Source organism: Rhincodon typus, chromosome 28 (genome assembly GCF_021869965.1).
Source record: "Rhincodon typus isolate 14 chromosome 28, sRhiTyp1.1, whole genome shotgun sequence".
Taxonomy (NCBI): Eukaryota; Metazoa; Chordata; class Chondrichthyes; order Orectolobiformes; family Rhincodontidae; genus Rhincodon; species Rhincodon typus.
This window is the reverse complement of record NC_063359.1, coordinates 28,392,998-28,402,632: the sequence shown is the minus strand read 5'-3', so window position 1 is coordinate 28,402,632 and position 9,635 is coordinate 28,392,998. Positions and strand designations below refer to the sequence as shown.

Here is a 9,635-nt window from a genome sequence, read left to right as displayed (position 1 = left end):
ACACAGTTATGGCCATAATACAACCCTGTAGGATATGCTTGACAATAGCACTTCACTATCAAGCAGCTTTTCTTTAGTTCTTGAACTATATCTGCTGAAAATATTGTAACCAGATTCCTGTCTGGCCAGGAGTATATACATACATACATACTCACAATAACTGCTTACATATAGTTTCTATATATTATTAGGGGGGGAAATGATTAAAGGAAGAAACATTAAAAATTCAGAAAAATTCCACTATTTGGAATTTGTTTCTTTACTGCTGACTTGAAGAGGGTACAGTGGTATAATGCTTATTGTACATAACCAATAATCTAGAACACCTGTAGATTCATAATGGCACGAGTTCAAATTTGATCTTGACATATGCGAAACTTAAATTACAAAGCAAACATCAGCAATAGCAAGCATTAAAACTTATGATTTACTAACTCCTTTTAGGAAAAGGATTGCTGCCTTAACCTGGTTTGATGTGTGATTCCAGTAATGTGGTTGACTTTTAACAAAATAACAGTGAGTCAGTCATTAAGAAAATAATTCACCAACAGCTTTTCAACAGCAATTAGGGAAGGGAACTAAATCTTGACAGGAACATCATATCCTTCACATATAGTCATTCATTAGGTATTCTCTCAGATGACCACTCTGGTACCTTGTGGTATTTGTCACCTTTAATAGTTATGTAGTATTGGGTAAGGATTGTTTTGAGTTCACCAGCTACCACTCCTCACTTGTCTGTGGTAGAGGATATGTCACTGTACAGTATCTAAAAGACAATGGATAACAAGGTTTATTGCATGACAACAATTAGTACAACCACAGTTAGTTAGGTATAATCCCTAGCACTTTGGGCAGCGCATACCAACACATCTCCTTCTCACCAAAGAGGGAGAATGGAGCTGGTTGTCTGCAGCCACAGACTAATGTCAGTAAAGTGGGTGGAACCAATTTAACATACCCCTTCTGAACCATTATCATATTAGCTCAAAAGGGAAATTTATTTTAAAGTGTTTTCATGTTAGATTCATAAAATTTCCCCCCAGTTGTTTGCAGGTGTTTTTAAATCACTGCGTTGAAGCAGATCAAGTTACAATGTGCAAATACTCCAAATGCTTAGGAGAGTCAAACAAAGAGATTTAATATTTTCATTGTGGTATGAACCCCAAAAGAAGAATGGAGGGATTGTAATTGACATGGACATAGCCAAACCAGGCAAAAAACTGAAACATTTGGAACTCAAAACAATTGAGTTGCATTCTAAATTTAGGACCGTTGCAGCACAATGGTAGTGTCCATACCACTGGGCCAGGAGATCGAGGTTCAAATCTTACCTGCTTGATTAGTGTGTCATAATATCCCTGAACAGGTTGACTAGAAAATATTCTGTACTCTAAATTGAGGCTCATGCTCAAATAGAAGCTAGGTCTCTCCAAGAAAATGTTTCAGGAAGTTAAAAACCAATCATAACTCTAAATATGAATTTCACACCAAACAGTTAACCATTTGATGGGGTTTCTGTAGATCATAATAGTGTTACTTTTAAGTCTTATAAAGCTAGATCATCAAGTGGATCCCCCTGATTTTACTCCTTCAGTTTCTCTTGTTTTATTCTGGGCATAGTTGCTAACTAGCATATTTCAACTGAATTTTTATTTATGTTGCAATTGACATTTTCACTCTAATTTATTATTAAAAATATCTGTAACCCTCTTTAGTTATGTATTGCAAATATAAAGTTTGACCCACTTGAGTGCACGTGTATTAACTATCTCAGTATAGGACACTCACCTTTTGCAGGGCTTGAACACAGAAGTCAAGACTGACACACCGGTGCTGAAAGAGTACTACACTGCTGTAAGTGCTGTTCTTCAGACAGGAAGGGCCTTACACTCTCTCGGGTAAAAGATCCTATGGCACTGATTTGACATACAGGTGAGTAATTATTGCTCAATCCACATTACAATTACAGATTCTGCTCATTAGCATATCGTTGTTGTGGGAATTTTCTGTGTGCTCATTAACTACCACGTTTCCTATATCACAACAAATGACTCACTTCAAAAGTACAGCACTGGCCGTAAAAAGCTTAGAGACATCCCTTGGTCATGGAAGATACTGCATCCATACATGTAATTTTTTTTTAAACTAGTGTGACATAAAAAGCACGCATAACGATAAACTATTTTTCTTTACAATGCAGACTTACCAACAAGCCCAGATCTGGATTGCAAATTTTTCGTGGTGTTGGATTCTAACCCGCCCAGATTCACCTATAAACCATGACAAAACCTGCTTAATGAGCACTCATACAACCTATTACAGGGAACTAAAATACATATCTACAACCTACTGATGGATGACACAAACCAACTGCTGGAACTAACTAATGGAGTATTTAATCTGCACACCTGCAGTCTCTTCATGCTCGCTTTCACGCCCACGGGTTTGATCTAAACAGCAATGTTGCGGACTGTTAATGTTCTCTTTCATTACAATCTTCTAATAGACTGAGCAAGCAGGTGCATTTGCAACCTATAAAAAAAAATGATTTTTTTTTCGTACCAAAGACCTGTGTGATTCACTGAAGCGCTAAGAGATCATACCTTTCATTCATTTGTACGATATTGGTTGCCGGCTCTCACTATTTCTTTCCTTGTGCCCGCATTTCGAGAGGTTTTACTTTCCAAAATTGAAGTAATATTACAACAAAAACCTCTTGAACAGATTGTTTAAATGTTTAAAATTTGGCCACATTTCATGACAATTAAAACACTCAGAAGCACTTAACAACTGATTAACTATAAATGCTATATTCCTCCGTAGCAAATGTAATTGTGAGTACGCTACCTGCTATTTAACATTTCGAACTTGGTTGCTTTAGCATCGAAAAATCCCATTTTATTGTTATTGTTAGCGTCCTAGTCGTGACGCAGATCAATTTTTTGTGTGTGTGTGTATTATAGAAGGGATTGTAATTTAATTTCCTAGACCTCTCTACTTCAAAAATAAAGGAATTTGGAAACGCATTGCAAGATATTTAAATGTAAGTAAGCTACCAATATGCTTTTACTTAGAGAGAAAATATATCTGTAAACATCTCCCAAAAGAACGTTTTGTATTTGAGATTTAAGTATTTCTTCCAGTGGGAAGCGTCACGAGAAGTCAAGGGCCCGCCATTGCGTACAAGTTAAGCAACAAAAGTTAACACAAACAATGTTGTAGTTGGAAAGAGAGAACCTTATTGCAAAAGAAGCATGTTTTTGCTTCAATGCAGACAGAAGCTACAGGAAAGGCTCCCTATCTCAAATTTTCAATAAATATCACTTGTTACATAGCTATTACCACATTCCTGTCTTGTCAGACAATGGATTTTGCAATGTACAATATTTCGACATCTCGTTCAAGCTGGAACTACAAATTGTCAACTAAACATGTTTTTTTCTGGTGATGTAAATACCATAGGAACAACTGGAATCTATCAATTTAATAGTATTTTAGATGTCTCCAGGTGCTTCACAGCAGCAGAATCAGATATAAATTATAACTGGAAGAAACATTTTTTTTTCTCAGCTGTTTGCTGATATTTCCATCATCAGTTCATATCTTTATATGTCACTGCCATCTGATCCACTGGTTTGACCAAACTAGCAAATGCACTCACCAATGATGTGGAACAGCTATTGATTGACCTGTTCTTTCACCCTAATGACAGACAAGATTTCAGGAAAGAATTTTAATGAAGTACCTTGTAGAAGAGATAATTTGTTTTGTAATATATATTCCCACCAATGATCTAATCATAAGTTCTTTTTACAGAACAAGGAGGAAGCCAATAGTATTATCTGGCCAGCTGTGAGGAGTACCAGAGCAGCTGTGCTTTGAAGACTGTGATTGTAGATATTTTTAAATAGCCTGTTCAGACATATTGTGATACACCTCTGGAGCAGGTGGGCCCTCAAACCAGGTCTCCTGGCTTAGAGATAGGTACAACTACCACTGCATCCTTCACAGGATGAAAAGTCCAACTTTTGTTCCTGCCTATTTTGTACCAAGGAGATGGTATGAACTCCAGGTTTCTGAACACAGTGAGAATGTAAACAAAAAGGGAACAACACCAACATTGAACATTTGGGCACGTGAGCATTTGTTATGTATCCTTGGTGGGGAGAATAGGGCATAGAGCAAACACAAGCAAAGGAAAACTATGCAACGGAGACAACTGTACTCTAACTTGATAGAAAAGTAAAATAATGTGGATGCTGGAAATTTGAAACAAAAACACAAAATGCTGAAAACACTCCAGCTCTGGATTATCTGTGGAGAAGAAACAAAGTTAGTGTTTCAGGTTTGTAACCTTTCATAAGAACTGAAAAAAGATGTAATAAATAGAGTTTGAGCGAGTGAAATGGGAGGATGAGGAGAAGAACAAAATGGAAGATCAGTGATAGAGTTAACTGCAGGAGAGATTAGATTACACAAAGTTTAATGATACTAAACCAAGGAAACAGTAATAAATAAAGAAACAAAAGATGTATCTAGATGTGTTGTGAATTTTGGGATAGCCACTGTCTAAACATTAAGGATTTGAAAGTTTTTAAAAAAAAAAAAAAAATTTTAAAAATAAAGACATGAATGGGGCCAGAGGTTATAATCTCAAAGAGTTAACCTCAAAGTTAAGTCTCAAAGGTTGTAGTGTGCCCACATGAAAGTTGAGATATTGTCCTTTGAGACTGTGTTAAGCCTGATTGGAACATTCTGGCAGGACATTGACAGAAATCTCTGAGCAGTAGAATTGAGTGGGAAGCATCAAGAAATTCAAAGTCCTGTTTACGAACTGAGTGGGGGTGTGCTATAAAACAGTCACCCAGCCTGTGTTTGGATGTCCTGATGCAGAGCAAACAACCTTGTGAATAGCCAATACAGGATATTAAATTGAAAGAATTACAAGCAAATCACATTTTCACTTGGGAGGATTATTTGGGGCCTTGTACAGTGAAAACAAGGTGATGAAAGGGCAATGTTACATCACTAGCACTTGTGTGAAAAGATGCGATTGTTGGTGGTAACTGAGGAATGGACCAAGCTATCATAGAGGGAATAGTCCCTTCAAAAAGAGAAGAGGGCTAAGATATGTTTAGTGATATGGAAGCGAAACCATACTGGAAGTGGCAAAACCTAACCTGGACTTGCACCTCATTTTCCTCCAAAGTTTATGTTAACATCAAACACAGTCCCTCTGAAATCAGAGGAATTCATGGATCACGCTCTAAAATGGGAAATGCTATCTTTCTGTGAATAGATTTCCCAGTAGATCCTCAGAGCTGGAGGCCTTATAGCTCTTGTCATCAGTGACCAGTTAGGGAGACACCTCAAACAGTTGACATCATCTAAAGTGCCTGGCTTCTTCAGCCTGCAAAAATGTCTAAATTTTCATTCCTATTTGAAGATCAGGAGTAAATCTATGCTTAAGAATATTAGGTCAATGCATATCACCTGATCATGGCAATCTAGATAGGTTTGGTTCAAATTCAGAAGAGTGGATTTCGGAATGGTGGGTCGGAATTTGCAGGACCTGGGTTAAGAAGGTGCATCTTAATAATAAGAATATTTGAACTCAGTTGGTTATGGACACAAATCTGATGAGAACACAATGTGGGTATCCTCAATGGGATTTCAGTGTTAATTCGTAATGGGGCCCCATTCAGATTCCAGAGTGAATGTTGTGATGCAGATTGTGTGGTTTTTTTTATTTGTTTTAGATTTTTTTTGATTTTGAAGTAGTGATATATGAGTATTTTCCTGTCAGTCTCAAGGAATTATTAATTAACTTGTGAATGTTTCTGTAGCCATAGTGACTTAAACAAATAGTTTGAGAGAGCCAGTTTCCAGAACTAATTTTTAAAAATTTACTTCAGGAGGGTTAACATCTTAGCAAGGTAAACTTAACAATTGTGTCTCAAGGTTTCTGTTAGAAACTTTTGTACTTTAAGTTTACAGGTTACATGCATAGCTTAGAGAAAGACCTTTTCAGTTTTGGGCAGTTCTGCAGAAGCTTTCATGGGTAAAGTTACTCCGTAAAATGGGAGAAGATAGTGCTAATAAATCAAACTATGTTACCTTAGAGTAAGGAGCCAATGATAGTTGCAGTGTGTTTGGATAAAACCCTGATTATTTGAAGTTGAGATTATTTAAACTTGGGTGTATAATAGCTCCAGGAAGAGGCTATCACATGTTCCAGACTGGGAATTGAAGTCAAATCAAACCTATTGAGGTGTTAGAATTTTCTGGTGTGAATACTGTACATGGTTTGCCCTTTGATACTGTACAGGAATATTTTGAGGTCAGTAAAGGAGTATTTTTGGGATTAGTGTGATTATATTTCATTGTGTGTTTCAAAACCCTAAGTTTCTGTTCTAAGTAAATAGCCTGGTTTATCTTCATTTCTTTCACTTTTTAAATAAACTTTTCTGTTGTTAAGACCAAATCTACAACATTATGTGGTTGTGTTTGAATGAGGTGCCATCCTTCATAAAACCAAAACAAAGTATAATCTATCAAGTCAGGTTTCAGTTTGGGATCTAACTTGTCCAGCAATAACATCAGCTGGGATCATAAAAGTGTGTAGTGCGATTCTTAGGGAAGATGGTACATACACACTTTAGTTTGACATCCCATGGGGTATTAGTTCAATGTGGTATCAAGCCAGGATAACAAAATACTTGAGTAATATTGGGACGCTTTATAAACCTGGCCAGAATTTATCAAAATGCATAGAAAGTGTGCATAATCCTGCCTGTTTTCTCAATACAGTAATATTGACATCTAGGTGCAGAATTTGACACATGAGCATACTTCGTCTGTAATCCCTCCTGGATCTGATAGTGCCAGTAAAAGTCAGGTAATATTTTAAAAAAAACACTGCCACTGCAAATACTTCCATCACAGTGCGCCCTTAATATTCTGAAAGATTGTCAACTTCAGTGAATTAGCTTGCAGACACAATGCCCCACTGGAATATTAAATGATGTATGCATCTCTTGCGTCCTTGGTAATTGGAAGCTTTCCCTTTCCCTTCCTATATCTGTGTGCCAATGTTTGCAGAGATATTTATGAACACTGACAGCATATTATTTTTTATTTATAAATCTGAATGAAACATTTCATAGTAGCCTGCTGGTGTAATTACAATTAAATATACTAGATTGTTTGTTGCAAAGAGAATTGGTTTGAGAAAGACATACTTCAGAAAATTAAATTACTGAAATTTGAATATAGCCTGGTGAACTGTCGAATCACGCTGACATATTATCTCATTTTCATGTCTGTTTCTTTCTTTCATGCCCATTTTCTCTTCCTCATATTTTCACTTTCTTATCACTTTTTTTTTCTCTCCCTTTGGCACACACATGCATTGGCACATGCACATTTCACAGTAAGTGTTCCTATTTATGAGATATTGTACTTAAACAGGTATTTGGAAGCTATCCATGAAGAGTTTTTGGTTCAAGGCTTGGGTAAGGTGGTTGAATTCAGAAAGGTAATTACATTTAATTGAATCTTTTGCATGCACATGATTTGCTTAGTTCTTTTCTTTCCAATTTTGACAAGTTATGGTGTGCCATCTCTCTGAGAAGGTATATGAAAGGCAATGATTCTGCTTTGTGCTGCTGCTGTGTAGTAATTGGTTAGCAATTCAACACTACCTCCAAGGATTAGAAGACCCATTTTGGGAATTCTTTGTAGAACCCATACACTGCTGCCTCTGAGTTTAGTTTCACAGAAGTAGGAAGGTTAATAATTTGTAATTTTATGGTAATATGGAATAGGGTTCCCTGAAGCATCATTAAAATTCCCAAAACATCCTATTTAACAACAAAATTTAAATTACACATTCAATGTGAAACAGTTAAGATAGCAGTATCCCCCCTCTGGAGGAAAAATCAAATTGTTCTCGAGCAAAAGTGATTGTGTTGTCCCTGTATCTCTTTGGTATTATCACGAGTTTAGCTACTTCGCCTGAAGAAAAGGAGCTACATTCCCTTTCAACCAAATCTTGCATAATCCTTGTCTACCTTACACATTTTCTAGAACAACAGAACTCACCTCTGGCCTTTTTTTTATAGTTAGAGCTACAAACTGGTCTGTGATGTTACTCATTTTGTATTCCTTTCTCTGACTCATTTTTACTAACTCCTATAAATCCATTCCAAACACACATGACCCAACCTATTACCATAAAAAAATTTAAACTTCTGAACTTCAGCTCCACCCTCAGCAACTTTCTTCTGAATCTGAGGAGTTCTTGGGGAAATTCTGTACTTTCCATTCTCTATCCAGGCTTACCTGCCTTTCTTTCACTCCCTCTTTTTTTTTATTCTTCTAAAATTTCTGGGGATGACAGAAAATAGGTTTATGGATCAGTTCATAATTGTCAGCTGTCATAGCTGCTGATCTTGCTCTTGCTGTGGCTGCTGCTGATCTTCTACATGAGTTCTGATTACAGAAAATAAGGACCTTTAAATTTTTTCTAAAGAAATGATTTCTCTGAGAGCATCGTAAGTATCGTGACTCTTTAATGCGCTTATCCACTTCTCAAAATTATTCTGTTTAATTCTCTCAAACTTAGTATTAGAGTGTCCAGCTGTTTCCCTAAGTTCTGAAACCTCTCCTCGACTCATAGTCATAGAGTCACACAGCATGGAAACAGACCCTTCGGTCCAGCTGGCCCACACTGACCATGTTCCCAGACCAAACTAATCCCACCTTCCTGCATGTGGCCTATATCCTTCCAAACCTTTCCTATTCGTGTACTTATCCAAATGTCTTTTAAATGTTATAACTGTACCTGCACTTACTACTTCCTCTGGCATTTAATTCCACACACTAACCACTCTCTGTGTAACCTTTTTAAATCCTTTTCTCTCACCTTAAAAATATGCCCCCTAGTTCTGAAACCTCCCCCCACCCCCTACAGCTTAGAGAAAAGACCTTCGCTATTCACTTTATCTATGATTTTATAAACCTGTAAGGTCACCCCTCAACCTCCTACACTCCAGTGAAAGAGGTTCCAGATTATCCAGCCTATTTTTATAACTCAAACCCTCTATTCCAAGCGACATCCTGGTAAATCTTTTCTGAATCCTCTCCAACTTAATAATATCCTTCCTATAACAGGGCAACCAGAACTGTACATAATACTCAAGGAAAGGCTTCACCAATGTCCTGTGCATCCTCAACATGACATCCCAACTCCTGTACTCAAAGGTCTGAGCAATGAGGGCAAGCGTGCTACATGCATTTTTAACTACCCTGGCTTCCTGTGATGAAAACTTCACAAAGAATTATGTACTTGAATCCCTAGGTGTCTCTGTTCTATAACACTATCCAGGGCCCTATCATTAATTGTACAAGTCCTGCCCTTGTTTGTTTTACCAAAATACAATACCTCATATTTATCCAAATTAAACTCCATCTGCCATTCCTGAGCCCATTGACCCAACTGATCAAGATCTCTTTGTAATCATAGATCAACTTCTTCACTGTCCGCTATACCACCAATTTTGGTGTCATCTGCAAACTTACTAACTATGCCTCCTATATTCTCATCCAAATCATTTATATAAATGACAAAC

At 37.0% G+C, this 9,635-nt stretch overlaps 1 long non-coding RNA gene across 1 annotated transcript; it reads right to left on the bottom strand.

Moving 5' to 3' along the window:
* Positions 1-200: 200 nt before the first annotated feature.
* On the bottom strand, positions 201-2,356 carry LOC125486360. The gene is made up of 3 exons (XR_007265041.1): positions 2,210-2,356; positions 1,792-1,919; positions 201-769 (listed from the first exon to the last, which is right to left on the bottom strand). It is a non-coding gene; the product is annotated as an uncharacterized LOC125486360 (long non-coding RNA).
* Between the last annotated feature and the right edge of the window lie 7,279 nt (positions 2,357-9,635).